Here is a 15,697-nt window from a genome sequence, read left to right as displayed (position 1 = left end):
TGGTGCACCTGCAGGTAGGGATAAGGGACAAGAGTTCAAAGAGGAGGATGTAAAGGGTCTGGAAGCTTCACTGAGGAATTTGGCCTTTATTCTACAGGCAGAGGGGATGACTGAGATGTTTGGGCAGGACCGTAACATGGTGGTACTTTAAAAGAATAACTGGACAGGATTCTGGAGTGGCCCAGGCCAGGGAGCAGGGAAAGTGGTCTTGCAGAAGCAATAAATCAGGGGGTGGCCCTGACTGTCCATGACAATTGCCTAAGGGGACTTTCTAAATACTCATGTAGGCCCCACCCTCAGGGACTTTGATTTGATTGGTCTGGAATAAGGCTGGGATAATGGAGTCTTTAAAAACCCCAGGTTATTCTAATGTGCCAAGGTTGGGACATACAAAACCTAGCTTGGGAACACATGAGTACAGGGTAGTGGTTAAGAACACAGGCTCTTATAAAGAAAAATAAAATCATGTCAACTGCAAAAAAATGGATTGAATTTGAGAACATCTGGTACATGAAATAAGCTAAGCCCAGAAGGTCAAGGTTCATATATTTTCTCTTATTTGTGGAAACTAGAGAAGAAAAAATGAAAAGAAAGGTGGGGGTGTCAAGGGGATTTCATAAAAATTGAAGGAAGATCAGTAGGGGAAAGGAAGAAGGGAGGAGAGGTGGAAGGAAGAAGGGAGGAAAGGGGAAATACTGGGGAATGGTGTTACCCAAATTATATTGTTATATTGTGTGGATATACAAATATATAACAACAAATCCCACCACTATGAACAACTATAACGCACCAATAAAAATGTGGGGGGAAAAACACAGGCTCTTGGCTACTACTTACCAAAATGCAAGGCTCTTGGTCAACTTACTTAATTATTTTCAGTTCTCAGTTTTTTCATCTGTAAAATGGGGATGATGGTGTCTACCTCATTGGCTTGTAATTAAATCAGGTAAGGGAAGTAAGGGTTGAAGCACTGCGTTCCTGGCACAGAAGAATATGCACTCATTTCACAGCAGCTGTCATTGACACATTGCAGCAATTCAGAAAAGAGATGAGGAGGATTGGGAATGAGTTGAAGGCAAGGGAGATTGCAAGAAGAGTAGGAATTCTGAAGATATTTCAGGTGAAGAGATAAGACCTGATGAACAAGTAGAGAGAGGCTGGGTGAGAAAAAGACAAGCTGAACCAACACAAGAGGTGTGATGCAGGGTTGGGGAAAGCAGGAGGAATAGTGATAAAATACACGGCTGGGGGAAGGGCTAAGAGGTAAGGGTTGGAATGGAAAAATAGGATGAATTAAAGGTACTGAGTTGGAAGTACCCTGTGAGCCATCAGGTGGAGACATCTAGCTGGAAGCTGGCATAATGGTGTGGAGGGTGAGAGGTCTAGGCTGGGGATATTTTGTGGAGAGCCATGAACATATGGGTGAAAGTTGAAGCACTAGAAATAGATAATGTGTCTCCAGGAGAGTATGTCAATAAGAAGATGAAAGGCAAGTTTAGAACAGGGCAAGTTCCCATATATGGGTGAGAGAAAAAGAAATCCATTCCCCAAGAATAAGAGAGAGGACAGAAAGAATAAAGGAATTCTCACAAGGAAAATATGAAGAAATCACTAGGTGTTGTCTGTAAGAAAAGAAATAAAAGTGGGATAGAAAAATAAGTTTGGTTGAGAGTGTTTGAGCAAAGCAAGATTTTTTATTTAATCACTTTGATTCTACGATGCTCTCAGAAGACTTTCAAGTTGTGTTGTGTTGTGCATCTTTTCCTCCCATATCTGGATGACGGACACTGGAGCAGGGACAGGGAGTGAGGAGCCTCAGTCCTGTCTTGCCCTGCAGTTCTGTGGTGCTCCTGTGTAAAGGATGGCAGGAACCACTACACAGGGCAGAAGCATAAGCACAGACTTTGAACCCAGAGATCTTTGCTTGAAGATCCCAGGATCCAACCTGGGCAAGGCCCCTGCTGCTCATCGCTCCTTTCAATTTTTCTGTGACTCCAGAACCTATCTGACCCCTTCCTCCATGAAAACAAGTCACTCCACTACCTCCCTGTCAATTTCCTCACTTCATTCCTCTCCACACTGAGAACATGTCCTCAAAGTAGCTCCTCCCCATCAAAAGGTTTAAATGCCCAGGTCACTCTAAGCCTAGAGACCTCAGGAGACAGCAGCCTTGGGAATTAGTTCTGTAGCAATGGCCTGGGCACCAGGGGCTTAGAGAGACGTTTTGAAGTCCATGGGTAGGTAGTACTAGTGATTCTTAAAGATTGGTCCCTGATCCAGCAGCAACAGATGGGAACCTGTTAGAAATTCTCAGGGCCTAATTTGATATTTTCCTTGCAATAATTCCTATTACTTTATTCTTTCTGTCCCCTGCCTCATTCTTGGGGAATGAATTCCTTTATGTCCCACCCATCCCTTATGTAAGGGCACTTCCCAGGTTCAAAACTTGGCCTTCATCTCCTCACTAACATGATTTTCTTGAGAAGCATTATCTATTTCTATGTTTTTAACAAGCTCTTCAGTGATTTTGATGCATGTGCAAGTTTGAGAATCAGTGTCCTGTATAATTAACAGGACGGGAAACACAGTTTAAAAACCGGTCTCCTGCTGGGGTTGTAGCTTAGTGACAGACTAGTTGCCTCGCATGTGTGAGACTCTGGATTTGATCCCCAGTACCACAAAATAAAAATTTAAAAAAGAACCTGTCTCCATATTCCACCCACCTCTAGTACACAATTATGCAGATAGTGAAGTTCAACAAATGTTATTGAGGATAAATGCTTATCGAGGATCTAGCACTGAAGCCACATACACATACATACATACATACACACTCACCCATCAGAATTTCTTTGGAAGTTTTGTACTTCCTCCAGAAACCTGGGCTACATTCAAATGCAAAAGTTACATCAAAGACAGGGCAAAGAAATGTATGTGAGCTGCAATGAGTATATTATAAATGATACCACAAGGAAGCAACAGGCTAATCCAGAACGTCAGACATTCTACAGGACAGTTAACCTGGTTTATTATTTATTCAGTCAATGGCATGGGGGGAAAAGCAAAGTAGAGATTATTCTAGTTTTAAAGGAGTTAAAAGATAGCTGAGGTGTGTTTCAGTATCAGAGCATGCACTTAGCATGTGTGAAGGCTGGTTTAACCCCACCACCATCACCAAAAAACAACTAACTAACTAACTAAATAAATAAATAAATAGAAGAATTTAAAGAGACTACAGACATACCTGAATACCATGAATAACAGACCTGACTCTGGATCTTGATTAAAGTACCAAGTCTAAAATTGGCCTTAAAACAAAACAAAACAAAAACAAAAACAAAAACAAACCTCTTTGTGAAACTCGAATAGATACTAAGTAACAGGCAATGAAGAATTGTTACCAATTTTATTATGCATGGTAATAGCATTCTGGTTACGTAAGCAAACTATTTCTTACAGATACATGCTAAAGTATTTGGGAATAAATTGACCCAAATAAATAAAAAGAAAAAGGAAAAAGGGGGTGGGGGGCAATAGATGAAATAAGTGTAGTAAAACTTGATGGTTATGGAAGCTGGCTGATTGGTTCATGAGGGTTTGTTTTGTAAGTTTGGAAAATTTTGTAGTAAAAAGGGTTTGGTTTTGCTCATCTGTTTTGTTGTTGTTGTTGGTTTTTTTTTTTTTTGTTTTTTTTTTTTTTGATGGGATGTGCCAGGGATTGAACCAAGAGGCACTTAACCACTAAGCCACATCCCAAGCCCTTTTTTTTCAATATTTTATTTTGAGACAGGGTCTCACTAAGTTGCTCAGGGCTCACTAAGTTGCTGAGGCTGGCTTTGAACTTGCAATCCTCCTGCTTCAGCCTCCAGAGCCACTGGGATTACAGGTGTGCCTTTGTTGTCTTCTTTTTTTAATTATTTTTTATTTATATATGACAGCAAATGCATTACAGTTCTTATTACACATATAGAGCACAAATTTTCTTATCTCTGGTTGTATACAAAGTATATTCACACCAATTCATGTCTTCACACATGTACTTTGGATAATAATGTCCCAGCTATCCCTCTCCTCAGTCTATAGCCAAAGGACTTAAAAACAGCATACTACAGGGATACAGCCACATCAATGTTTATAGCAGCACAATTCACAATAGCTAAACTGTGGAACCAACCTAGAAGCCCTTCAATAGAAGAATGGATTAAAAAATGTGGCATTTTTTATCCATTCATTTTTTTATCCATTCACAGTGAATATTATTCAGCAATAAAAGAGAATAAAATCATGGCATTTGTAGGTAAATGGATGGAGTTAGAGAAGATAATGCTAAATGAAGTTAGCCAATCCCAAAATACCAAATGCTGAATGTTTTCTCTGATAGAAGGAGGCTGATTCATAGTAGGGTAGGGATGGGGAGCGTGGGAGGAATAGACGAACCCTAGATAGAGCAGAGGGGTGGGAGGGGAAGGGAGGAAGCATGGGGTTAGAAATGATGGTGGAATGTGATGGACATTATTATCTTGTTTGGCTTTTAATGAGTGGTGTAGACACCAATGGGGGAGTAATTGAGAGGAGGGGGCTAGAAGTGAGGACCAGGGTACCTGGACAAGGGTTTGTGGAGGAAATATAGCTGTGTCTTCAGGTCTTCCTTCCTTCTTTCCCCTTTCCTTCCCTTTCTTCCTTCTTCTGTGTTAGCATCTCCCACATACCAGGCAGGGTGCAGTATTAAAAGTGGCCAGGCAGGGCAGAGTGTGGGTGTTTTTGGGGACAGGGATGATTGCCCGGAGAATCCGGCAGTCAACCAGCAGAGGCATGTAGGGAATGCCAGGCTGAGGGTCTGGTTGGACTTTTTAATCAACAGCAGTGGTGAGGCTTTTGTGCACACAGAAGTGATGCAATGCGGTCTTCACTTACTCCAGAGGCTTCGCGTGGGCAGGCAGGGCAGGAAAGAGTGAGTCCTGGAGGTCTGATGGAAGCTGTGACCCCTCAGGAACGAGGAAGTCACAGGGGCTTGCACTGTACAGGAGTAACAGTTGATGAGGGATATTTCAGGTGAGTCAAGAATCAGCCCAATCTACTGGAGACCATTTATAAAGTCATCAGGGGCAACGCAAAGATGAACGACTAGGTACATGGTGGTCCTGCTAAACAAAAATAAGGAAACTGTGCTGATTTGGGAAATAAGGATGAGAGGGTGATTTGAATGTGCAAAATCTGAGGTGAGGACAGAACCACCAAGTTGAGACACTTTCAAATAATAGACTGTTCCCAATAAGAGGCCATTTCAGGGTGGATTTCAGGGGAGGAGACACAGAATTACTAGATCAACTGATTAAATCTTTCACCCCTGTCCCTCTCCCCAGAATAAAGCCTGGTGAAATCGTAGAGACAAAAGTTTTAAAAAGAGGGTGGAAAACTGAGAGATAAGAAATAAGAAGTTAAATTATAGGGAGGACGGAGAAGCAAGTGGGTGTCTCCACAAGCCCTGAAGAAAACTTGCTTTTGAAATCCTGCTCCTCTATGACTTCCTGTTGTGACAGGAGAACCTTCCCTGTATTTCTCGGGACACAGTTGCCATCTGCACCGAGCTGCCTCTTACTTGGAAAATTGTATGATTGAAGAAGGACACAAAGCATCAGACTTGGTCCCTGAGAGTGGGGACCAGTTCTATTACCTCCTACCAATGGCCCAAGATAGACTGCCTTGTTTCCCGAGATGTCCCCAGTAGGTGCTGATGACCTCCCAGGTCCATGCCTCACCAACCTGGAGGACTGTTTTCTCTGTCATGATTGTTTAATTACTGGGTTAACAAATAAGAGGAAAAAAAATAGTCACACGGGGCAGAATGTCAAGAGCAGAGTTACTTCACTCGCCTGTAGAAATAACACCCGGTTGTGCAAGAAGATTTTTAGGGTGAAAAAGGCACATTCGATCTTGGTCTAATGGTCTGACCATCTGTGAAACATAGCCCATTTTTTCTTTCTTTTTTTTTTTCTTTTTTTGGAGTTACAGATCAGACAATGATAAGACCCCCTCCAAAACCAAAACAAACAAAAAATTATAAAGTTTTTTTAAAAGTCTGATATTTTGTGAAACCCTAGAAACCTTTCACTGGTTCTTCTTTCTGATTCTTCATTGTCAGAAAATGACACCAAGAGGCCAACAAGACATGATGTGGCTTTTATTTTTTTTCTCAACTGCCTTCCTTCCGGTTCAAAATCTCTCAAACTCTGCCCATCCCCGTTCTGCATCCCGCCCTAGCCCCACCACAAACCTACTTCCTCCCCTAACCCGCCCACTGATACCCTATTTCTCCCTGCTCCTTCTGTACCTCCTCCCACTGCTGCCAGCTCAGGGGTCAAGCCCAGGCAGCTGGACACTGGCCAAGATTCTTACCTCACTAAGCAGCCCTGGACAGAGCTGGGTCACCTCGGAAGAAAGCAGGGAGCAGTGACTGGGATTGTAACTGCACAGCATGGTCAACATGGTCCTGCCTTGGTGTAATCACTTTAAATATGGCTTTTGATTACAACTATTCCTAATGTTACTAATATCTGAGAGATACCACTGAGTTTCTGCCATCTTCCAAGCACAGGGCTTAGCATGTTACATGCCTTTTCTTCTTTAATCCCCTGGCAAACTCATGAAGTAGGTGCCATTACTATTCCTCTTTTAAACACTAGGAAATAAGGTCTAGCGAGGTTAAGCAACCTACTCAAGACAAGATAGCAACAAGATAGCAACCAAGTGGTAGTGCTGGGATGCAGACCCTAGTCCTCTGCTGGCTCACCATCACAACTCACTGCTTGGAGGACATTTACCTTGGCTTATTCCGACCTACTGACAGGGGCAAGACCATTATAAATAAAAAGCCATTTTAGGGGGAAAGTTGGTCACCAGGGATCCCTTCTGAGACTGCCACAGAAGCCATGGCTACCTACAGGGTAGCCTGCTCTTTCTCAATATAACTGTTGTCAAGCTCCATGTTTTCCAGGCCTTTGGGCCCACATCCTAGTTGGTTTTGTGGTAATAGGGCTAAGGTCATGAATCTGATTCCTTTGTGGACCACTTCCAACCACCCCAGTGTTACAGGCAGTGCTCCTAATTTTAGCCATCATTGCTCAAGCACAAACCACTGGATGAGAATGAAAATGGTTTAGCACAACTCTCTAATTTTTTTAATAAATAAATAACCCATAAAAACATATTCCCTATGGTCAAGAGTTATAACCTTATATAAAAAAAAATGTTTCTGTTTGTAGTAGAGAGCCCTACTGTTTCAGGAAATCCTGATCCCTGAAAGGCCAAACTTCACATTTATTCCTTTTCTTCCAAAATGTGCAAGAGGGTAGGTGTATTCCAACCTGGTTGAGATGTCACATTTTGTTTAATTGTTCTGAGATTTTTGAGATTAAGACAGACCAACTGGACATCCCTGAAACTGAATTGAAATCTTCAGTGTTTAGTAACTTAGCATCCTACAGGGCTTAGAATACAGTAGAAATGAATAGTCATGGGGAAAAGCTATAAAATTAGTCTCTTGCAGTGATGACTTTGGACTGTAGTATGGATGAATTATCCCCAAAGGCCCTGAGCTAGTGAAGAAGGCAACCTCACTGTGCACACAGCAGTGAAATGGGCTTGGTGGAGAGCCATGGCCACTGGAGAACTTTGACCTGGGGGGAGGAGACAGGGCCCACACCTATCATACAAAAACAGACATAGAAACATGTACCCAAAACATAGCACAGATAATAAGGAGGGCTGAGATGTGAAGGGAAAGGAACCAAGTGGCTTTAAACAGGAACTGTTTCTAAAAGACAGCAATCATGGAGCTTGGAGTTAAAGAGTTCAAACCTCAGTAGAAAGAAAAGTGTGATTTTGTGTGTACTCATAGCACCCAGCTCCTAAGGTGCCTTGGGAGCTCCAGACTCACCCCCAGGAGAGATCTGGAGACAAGGCCAGCTGTATTCTATGACACTATGTCAATGCCATTTGTTTGGGATGCTTCTACCTCCAACCTAATTAGTACCTAATTAGTTAACTTATGAATATTTACTGAGCTTCTACAAATGACTGGCATTGTGCAAGGCATCAGATACACAACAAAAATTAATAGAACTTACAGTTTAGTCATGGAAACAAACAAACAAAAAAAGCAAAGATGATTACAGCATCCTATAATAAAGACTAGGATAGAGATCTTCCCGAGGTGCTCAAAGGTAAATGGAGGGAGATCAAGTTCAGAAGGGTGTCAGGGATGGTGGCATCTGAATATCTTAAAGAATAAATAGAGAGCCAGGTGCGATGACACACACCTGTAATTCCAGCACAGCTCTGGAGACTAAAACAGGAGGACTGCAAGTGCAAGGCCAGCCTCAGCAATTTAGTGAAGCTCTAAGCAACTTTGTGGGATCCTGTCTTAAACAGAAAGCAGAAATGGCTGGGGATGTAGCTTAGTAGTAAAGCACCCCTGACTTACAGAGAGAGAGAGACAGAGACAGAGACAGAGACAGAGACAGAGTGTGTGTGTGTGTGTGTGTGTGTGTGTGTGTGTGTGTGTTTAGGCTCAGAAAAGGCATTAAAAGGAGAGAGCATACGGAGTCTGCAAGAGTTTGGGGGTAGCAGGGTAGTGTTGAGAAATGAATTTGGAGATACAGGAAGAATCAAGTCTGAATGTCACACCAAGGATGCAATGGGAAACATTGTTGGGATGAAAGATTTTAAGCATGGAATTAATAGAATTAGTGTGTAATCCTGAAGCAGTAATCATAGACTTTGGGTGAGAAGATAGAAAAGCGTTTATGGAGAATAATTCCAACACCTCTCCTCACTGCCTACCTTTCTCCCACCCACCACTACCTCAAACATTGCCCTTTCCCCCTTACCTCTTGAGCTAGTCATGCACAGATCAAGAATGTTGGGAAGTAGCCTAATTCCACTTCCTCTAAGGAATATCGACAGTTCTGGTATAGAGCCTAAATGATCTTCATCATGAATTTCTGCAACTCATTCCAAGGTGTCCTCCAAAGTTATCAGTAGACTGGGAAGTGACTCACTAGGAAGATGGACCCAACATCTTACAGGTTCTATTACCTGGCCATTCTGAAATAAAGTCAGGCTCTGAGAGTCAGCATATTCATGATCTTTTTTATATTAGTCTAGAACACTCTGAGAATGAGTAGGTTGAATATATAAGAGAAAGAGCGAGAGCGAGAGAGAGATTATCCAATACTAGTTTTTGTTTAGTCATATCCTGCTACCAAAATTTGTCTTTTTAAAAGCTCCCCCTGCCCTGTTGTGAGAAGTTTAACCTATTTTTATCCATTTTTCCTTTAAAATGATGCCCATTTGATGTCTGAGCACAGTAGATACTGTGGGCACAGACGAGCTTTAATATGGATCTGTCTCTTTCCAAACAGGAAGCAGCATTGTCTATTGAAAATCAGCATCATGGGAGCTGGGGTTGTGGCTCAATGGTAGAGCGCTTACCTGGCATGTGTGAGGCAGTGGGTTCGATTCTCACCATCACATAAAAAAAAAAAAATAAGCAAAATAAAGATATTGTGTCCATCTACAACTAAAATATTTTTAAAAATCAGCATCATTTCCTGAGTACCTAGTTATGTAATCAGATTTTGGTTTGGGGACTGGAAATAAAGTTGGAAAGACAGAGGGGGGTTTGAATGAACTTGGTGGGATGAAAAGAGAGCATGAGTGAGTAATGAAGACAGCCAAGTCCTTCTCCTTGCATGCTGGTCTCTGCTGGTTCACGTCCTTGAACTCAGTTGACAAACTGACCAGGCTTGATAAGTCCTACTTCTCCAAGTCCAGTAGTTAGTGATCCTTTTCCCTGCAAAGTATCAATCCCTTTCCCAGTGTGACTGTCATGGGTGCATCATGCCCAGTGAAGCAGTCGAACATTAAAATAACAGAATTTTGAGGTGGGAAGGCACCTTTGTATTTTGCAAACCCAAATGAGTTGATACCCAGTCCGAACTCACACAGCAGTTGGTGAGAAGAACTGAATCACACCTCTCCTGACTTCCACCATGCTGTCTCATTTCTTCTTGCCAATTCACCATAACTTCAGAGCCACAAAAATGCAAAACACAGCTGAACCTTGTGTTGGGCATTAAGTCCCTGAGTCATGTGTGAACAGCAGCTTCTTTTAAAAATTTTTTTTCTTAGTTGTAGATGGACAAAATACCTTTGTTTTATTTATTTTTATGTGGTGCTGAGGATCGAACCCAGTGCCTCACACTTGCTAGGCAAGTGCTGTACCGCTGAGCTACAACCCTAGCCCCAACAGCAGCTTCTTTCTCTCGATGTTAGCTGTGTTTTTCCTCCCTTGTAGCCCAAACAAGAATCAACTTTGTGACATTAATTCATTCAGGGGTCATGGAGTAGTGTTATGGAGTAGGCATTGTTTGGGGTTGGTAGGATCTGCAGTTGACCTAGATGGTAAGATATCTTCTCTTAACAGAGTGTCCAGGGGATATGTGTGAGTCCAGCAGGCAGGAAAGAAGGGGGCCTAATTTCACTCACTTTTGAATGGTCACCAAAAACTTCATGTAGAGAAAGAATTTTCAAACATTTTAAATATGTAGGTATGGGGACCACTTCCAGGGCGGGAGGAAGACACTCTGGGAATAAGCTGTCAGATTGGCAAATGAACTGATTGGATTGAGACCTTATATCATTTTCTAAAATTAAGTGTGGCCAAAAATAGTTGTTGTTGGGTGTATGGGAAAGAGGATCTCTGTTTGAGTTCTGTGACTGTCCAGCAGGGTGGGCGTCCACTTGGCTCGCTGACCTCTGTCTTGGACCACACCTCTGCTCTTCTCAATTTCCATATCAGCTCTGTTCAGTCCTTTTATGCTTATCTTAGACTTTTACGTAAAACTTCCTCTTTCCAGTGACATTTTTTGTTCTTTGCAGAGGATACCAGGATCTGCCGGGTCAAATTTTTTCCCCTTAGTTTTTCCAAATGTTTCCATTTGTTAGTTAAATATTTTTTTTTGAGCAATTATCAGGTGCTGTTGGGGCATTCACAAATTATAAAACAGTCACCCTAACCTGACCAAGGGAACAAAACACCATGCCATTAAACAACAATTCAAGGTAGCCATGGGACCAAATGCCAAATATATACATTGGGCAGGAAATGTTTCAGGGATTTAATGGGGAGAGAGATGATACTAGGGCTGGAGTCCACACTGAGGGCCTCATAGAAAAATGGCTCTTCAGCCTAGATATTAAGAGAGTGGAGGCAGGGAGGCTCCGAGACACTTTTAGGCAACATATCCTCTCTAGAGTTTCACAAGCGAAGAACAGTAAAAATAATCTCTAGCAATTAAAAGCATCTTATAATTTACAACTTCTTCCACACACCGCATACACTATTGGATTTGACTTGTGTCTGAGACAGATCACGGAGACTTCTGAACATCTGGAACATGCAGCAAAGGTACAGTGGGCACCTACCTCCAATAAGCAATTTTGCATATCTAGTCTCATTTAACTCAAGGAATAATCTGGTGAGATAGATGTTGTTATCACCATTTTACACGTGAGTAAATTAATGGCAAGGAACTTCTCAAGATCACATCATTAATAGTAATGGTAATAATAATAATAATAGCAATTACACACAGTAATTACTATGTGCCAGACACTATTTAAGTATGCTTAAAACAACCAGACGAAGTAAGAACAATTGTTATCACCTTTTTTAGATGGGAAAAAACAAAGTATGGAGACATTTAAAAATTTGCCTAATGTGTATAACTAATGCTGGTCAGAGACCAGACTCATGAATAATTTAGGCTGCCTGGTTTCAGAGCCCAGCCTCTGAAGCCCCAACTCTAGAGCAAAGCTGCCAATGGAAATATAATGTGAGCAACCCACATAGTTTTAAATGTTCTAGTAGCCACATTAAAAAGTAAAAAGAGGGCTGGGGATGTGGCTCAGGTGGTAGCGCGCTTGCCTGGCATGCGTGCAGCCCGGGTTCTATCCTCAGCACCACATACCAACAAAGATGTCGTGTCTGCCGAGAACTAGAAAATAAATATTTAAAAAAAATTCTCTCTCTCTCCTCTCTCACTCTCTCTTAAAAAAAAAAAAAGTAAAAAAAAACAGGTAAATTTGGTTTTAATGTTACATTTTATTTAGCCAACATCCCCAAGTATTATCATTTCAACTTGTACGGAATACAATTATTAGTCATAATTTTATATTCTTTTTTTATGTGAAATCATCTAAATCCAGTATATATTTTTAAACTAGCAGCATATTTTAATTCAAATACTAAATTTGCATCAGAAATACTTGCACTGTATTTATATTTCACATAATATTTAGTTGAAAAAATAGATTCACATGCCCAATTTATTCCCAACATACTTAACAGTTTTCTAAAAACTGAGTTGAGTACCAAAAATAATTTTCTTCTCTTTTAATATTTGCATCCATACTGTGAAATCTATTTATTTTAGAAATGACTTTGAAGTAAAACCCCATCAGTTTCAAAATTGTGTCTCTTAAGGAATTCATTAATTTTTGTGTCAATTCAGTAATTTATTTTTATTGTTATTTTGTTAAAATACTATGAATTAAACCCAGGGCCCCATGCATACTAGGGAGGTACTTTAACACTGAGTTACATCCCCAGCCCTTTTTAAATTTTTAAGACAGAGTCTAACTTATTGCCTAGGCTGACCTTAAACTTGCATTTCTCCTGCTACAGCCTCTTGAGTAGTTGAGATCGTGGGCAGGCACCACTGCACTTGGCCAACTCAGTATTATTAACATTGACTTTAGCTGGGCATAGTAGTGCACTCCTGTAATACTAGCAATTCAGGAGGCTGAGGCAGGAAGATCATAAGTTTGAGGGGGGCTGGGCAACTTAGGGAGCTCTTGTCTCAAAATAAGAATAAAAAGGGATAGGGATATAGTTCAGGGATAGAGCACCCTAGGTTCAATCTCCATTACCACAAAAAACAAAACAAACAAACAAAAAAACACCCATGAATTCAAAGGGTATTGCAAAAGAAATAATAAATTCACCAATATTATAAAGTGTTCTAAATTTTTTAAATCTTTGCTGCTAATTTGTATAACATTTTTATTTCAATGAAAATCTGCATATTAATTCATGATAGATGAATGTGTAAGGTTGCTATTGATTATATTATAAAAAATTTCAATTTCAACATAAAGTCTTGTACCTGTCAAGCTAGGTCACAGATAAATTTTTCTTTGCCTTGGAGCTTCAAATTTAGCTCATTCATATGCAGTGTGATATCAGTGAGAAAACATAAATCACACTGCTGTCTTCGATTATTGATTATTTGGTAAGTCCTCCTTTTGTTTCAAGATAATCTTAAGTAAAAATTAATGATATAATAGTTTTTTTAAAAAAATCCTTCACTACTCAACTAATGAGCATTGGCAAAGAGCACAAAGTCATTGGATTCATTTTCTTCTATTTCTTTCTACAACGAGATGATTCATAGCATTTTCACACATATAAAACAATTTTAACAATATTCATGAAACTGTTTAGAAAGATGAACGCATTTAAATATCTTTAAGATGTATCACTTAAAAGAGGCAAATCAATAGACAAAAGATTAGCTTCTTGCTTTAAAAATACAATAAATCCAGATTTTTGATTTAACATAGCTAGAGCACCCTTGATTATGGCGGGAGCTATGTTTTTCTTATTTGGCTGAAAATTTTCTTTGGCATGTGTGAAAGACAAAAATATTTATATCATTGAATTCAATCTTTAGGCTGAAACACAACAAAAAAATTTTTTAAGTTTGAAAGTCCTTTGAGACAAGACATATTCAAAGTATTAATTGGGTGGTGTCTCATATCTCATGACTCCTCTAAAGTTGAAGAAAATCCTTGCAATCTTTCAAAATTTGAATCAGTTGAAGTTTGATATTGTTAGAAATACAAAAAAAATTGACATTGTTAGAAATTGTTTTATATTGTTAGAAATACAAAAAAATTTGTATTCAATGAACAATTAATTGTTTGCATAATTGAAGAGTTTTTAGGGCTTTTTTCCCCCTCCAGCTTTATTAAAGTATGATTGACAATTAAAAATTACGTGTCAAGTAAAAAAATACTTTAAAAATTTAAGATGTTCTATATGAGTTATTGATAAACATTGTGAAATGATTACCAAATAAAGCTAATTAACACACCAGCACTTCACTTAGTGATCCTTATTTTGTGTATGTGGTGAGAACACTTAAGTTCCACTGATAGGAAACTTCTAGTGTACATCATTATGAACTATAGTCACCATGCTATACATTAGATCTCCAGAATTTAATCATCTTATAAGTGAAAATCTGTGCCCTTTGACCAACATCTTCCCATTTCCCTAGTAATCACCATTCTACTCTGTTTCATTATGGGTTCAACTTCTTTAGATTTTACGTATAATTGAGATAATGCAGTATTCGTCTTTGCGTATCTGGTTTATTTCACTTAGTATAATGTCCTCCAAGTTTATCCATGTTGTAGCAAATGGCAGAATTTCCTTATTTAAGGTTGAATTTTATGTGTGTATATACTATATAAGGATATAGAAAATTACATATATAAAATATACATGATTTATGTATAATTTTGAAAATTAAATATTTTATATATACTTAAATATTTAAATATATAAAATTATATATTTTATATAAATATAATTTTCTTTATTCATTCATCTACCAATAGGCATTTAGGCTATTTTAATATCTTGCTTCTGTGAATAATGTTGCAATGAACAGAGTCCAGATATCTCTTCGAGATAGTGATTTCATTTCCTTTGGATATATATCCAGAAGTGGGATTGCTGGACCATATGGTAGTTTTTCTACTTTTAATTTTTTGAGAAACCTCCAAACTGTTTTCCATATTGGCTGTACCAAGCTTTCACTATTTGTAAAATATCTTACAAGCTTTTTCTCATACTTTTTCCAACAAAATTTCCATAACTAAAATAGTAATTTCTTTGACTACCTCTCCATCTAAAAATGGTTCTCTTTTTGTACAATAATCCAAGTCATCTTATAATTGGCCAACATTATAAGCTTAGACCCTGCTAAAAATTGTTTAAAATATTTGTTGGACATCTAATACTAATTTCAGGCAACTAATATTGATTCTGTTTTAGATGTTAGGAAGAAACATTAAATTCACTGTGTTTGTTGGAAATGTCTCCTGCTGTTGTCTACTTTATCTTTAAAAGATTTTTATAAAACAGCTTCTTCTTCATTTTGCTTTGCTGCAGCAAATTGCAACTGCCATCTGTCTAAGTCTGTTTTCTGCTGCTATAACAGAATACCACAGACTAGGTAATTTATAAAGAAAAGAAATTTATTTCTCACAGTTTTGAAGACTGAGAAGGCTAAAAGCATGACGCTGGCATCTGTTAGGGGCCCTCACATTATGTCATAACTTGGCAGAAAGCATCACAAGGTGAAGAAGCCCACAAGCAAGCAGAGAAAAGTTGGGAATAAGAGAGCAGCAGCATTGTCAGTTTACATAATCCTTACCTGTTTCTACTTTTGGAAGGCAGAATAGAACATGATGATTGGAGTTTGTATGGTATGTGATCAATGAGTTTGCATGGTCAGGCTATAACACTTGCAACACCCGATTGCTCCTGATTCTTCTTACTGAC

General features: G+C 39.3%; 1 non-coding gene across 1 annotated transcript; it reads left to right on the top strand.

Moving 5' to 3' along the window:
- Positions 1–15,546: 15,546 nt before the first annotated feature.
- LOC113181861 (U8 small nucleolar RNA) lies at positions 15,547–15,697 on the top strand. The gene has a single exon (XR_003300642.1). It is a non-coding gene; the product is annotated as a U8 small nucleolar RNA (small nucleolar RNA).

The sequence above is a fragment of the Urocitellus parryii genome, chromosome 9 (assembly GCF_045843805.1).
Source record: "Urocitellus parryii isolate mUroPar1 chromosome 9, mUroPar1.hap1, whole genome shotgun sequence".
In the NCBI taxonomy this organism is placed as follows: Eukaryota; Metazoa; Chordata; class Mammalia; order Rodentia; family Sciuridae; genus Urocitellus; species Urocitellus parryii.
This window is presented reverse-complemented; position numbering and strand designations above follow the sequence as displayed.